The 2,696-nt window shown below is 32.4% G+C and overlaps 1 protein-coding gene across 17 annotated transcripts in view; it reads left to right on the plus strand.

Annotated features, from left to right (window-relative positions):
• RPS6KC1 (ribosomal protein S6 kinase C1) overlaps nucleotides 1-2,696 on the plus strand; it is a 230,633-nt gene that overhangs the window by 34,520 nt on the left and 193,417 nt on the right. The window lies entirely within an intron of this gene.

The raw sequence follows: 2,696 nt of genomic DNA on the forward strand, positions 1-2,696 counted from the left end.
GAACTTAATTCCAGTAAAATATAGAAAATTTGCTCCATAAAGCTCTATTTACTACCCCCTCCTTTGTGTTATCATATGTATATACCTTAAATATATTATAAACTCAACAATATAGAGTTATGATCTGATATCTTTTAAGAAGTTAGGAGAAGAAAAGAGGAGAACATATTTATATAATCTTTTATATTTACCTTTTTTTGGTGTTCTTTATTTGTTCAGGTAGATTTGAAATACCAACAGTTGTTACTTTCTTTCAGCTTGAAGGATTTCCTGTTGCTTCTTTTTATATGTGTATAAGGCAGGCTTACTAGCAGCAGATTCTCTCAGTCTTTGGAAATGTTTTTGTTCACTTGGTTCTTTTTTATAATTTCTGTTTATTTATATTTGCTGTTTCATGAGTCATAGTCACCACACTTTAATGCTTTAATAATGATTCCATTTTTAAAGGATAGTTTTGCTAGGTATATGGAATTATTGATTGATAGTGTTTCTTTTAGCACTTGAATTTATCATCCCACTGCCTTTTGTCCTTCATTGTTTTTTATGAGAAGTCAGCTGTTAATTGTACTATAGTTCCACTGTATAAGTTTTTTTCTATTACTGTCAGAATTTAGCCTTTGTCTTTCTACAGTGTTAGTCTAGGTTATTGGTCTCTTTCTGTTTATCCTATTTGAGGTTCAATTTATCTTCTTGTATTTGTATATTAATGTTTTTTTTTTGGTCATATTATAGTTTTCTGCCCTCATCTTTTTAAATGTATTTTTTAGCTCCTTTCTCACTCTTACATTTGATACTTGCATTATATATAAGTTGTTATATTTGATTTTATCTCACATCTCTCTCTGGTTCTCTTGATTATTTGCTTTTTGTTTCTGTTTTGCACAGTAGACAGTTTCTGTTATCTTCAAGTTCATTGATTATTCTTTCTCAAATCTGTTGTTGAACTCCTCTAGTAAATTAAAAAATTTTGTTGCAATACCTTTCAACTCCAGATTTCTATCTGGTTCTCTTTTTTTTTAATTGAGATTAATCAACATAACAAAATTCACCATTTTAAAGTGTACCCTTCTATGGTTTTTAGTATATTCATTAGGTTATGCAACCATTATCACTATCTAATTCCAAAACATTTTCATTACTCCATAAAAAAACCTCATACTCATTAATTAGCACTTACTCCTTCCCCACTTACCCCAACCCCTAGCAACCACTGGTCTACTTTCCATCTTGATGGATTTGCCTGTTCTGGACATTTCACATGAATGGAATCATATAATATGTGGCTTTTTAAATCTGGCTTCTTTTACAAAGCTTAATGTTTTCAAGATTCATCTGTGTTGTAGCATGTTTCAATATTTCATTTCTTTTTATGGCTGGATAGTATTTCATTAAGTGAATATGAATAGACCACATTTTGTTTATCCATTCAGTTGGTGGATATTTGGATTGTCTCCACTTTTGGCTCTATGATAATGCTTCATTTGGTTCTTTTTTATAATTTCCATTTACTTATATTTGCTATTTCATGAGTCATGGTCACCATACTTTAATTCTTTAATAATGATTTCTTTCAGTTATTTGAACATATTTATAAATAGCTGTTTTGAAGTCTTTGCCTTCTAAGTCCAGCATTTTTGCCTTCCCAGAGTTAGTACTGCTGACTGCTTTTTTCTCTCTCTGTGTGGAGTGCATACTTTTTTATTTCTTTGTATATTTCATAATTTTTTTATTGAAAACTAGAAATTTTGGATAATATAGCAACTCTTGAGTTCTGATTTTTTTCCCCAGAAGGCTGTTGCCATTGTTTTTTTCAGTTCTTTTAGTAACACATCTAAATCTATGGAGTCTGTTTAATGTGTAGTATGTAACTGCTAATACTTACGCTGTTTTTAATTTTTAAATTTTTATTGCATTTTTAAACACAGTTTAGTAGGGATTAACCTTGTTATATCTTAGTGGTCAGCCAGTATTTGGTCTTGGTTTGTACTTGAACACTTTGTTTCATCATGTATTTCTCCTTATGCTGATGATTCTTTGTTTTCAAAGTTCAAGCAGTTTTTAAGTTTGCCTCCAATTTTACTTTCCTTTGGGATCTCTTCCATTTCTTCTGTGCATGTGTACTATCTCATGGTTTGCCAGAGATTTCTAAATAGCTTGATCATCCCTCCCTGGTCTCTTCTGCATGGATGGGTAGAGAGCTTATTGAGAACCCCTATTGCTGTGTTTTTTGGATCTCCCTGATAAATGTCTGACTAATGTGCTGGTCCTTTGCTTGCTGCAACTTCATGCTTGCTGAGCCACTGTTCTTGCCATTTGTTTGGCACTGAGATTGCTTCTATTACTGATAACGCTCTTTGGGTAGATTTTTTTTTTTTTTCTGTGCTTCAGTCAAAATCATGCCAGCTTCCTCTAAGTGAATCTGCTGGTTTTCAAGCTTTGCCTTACTCTTGTATAATTACCATGGTAACCCATCTGGGATAGAAAATGGAAGTAACCCTAGGCAAGAATGCCACATATTCCCACAGTTTCTACCTGTGGTTTTGTGGTTTTTCATGAGTAACCACTTCTTCATTTGCTTTATGTTTTTGGTCAATTTCCAGAGCTCTCAAATGGTTGTTTTGACAGTTTTCTCTAGTTATATGGATTGTCTTTAGGGGAGAACATTTGCGGATCTACTTATTCCATCATACCTGAAC

Source organism: Pteropus vampyrus, unplaced genomic scaffold (assembly GCF_000151845.1).
Source record: "Pteropus vampyrus isolate Shadow unplaced genomic scaffold, Pvam_2.0 Scaffold98, whole genome shotgun sequence".
Lineage (NCBI taxonomy): Eukaryota > Metazoa > Chordata > Mammalia > Chiroptera > Pteropodidae > Pteropus > Pteropus vampyrus.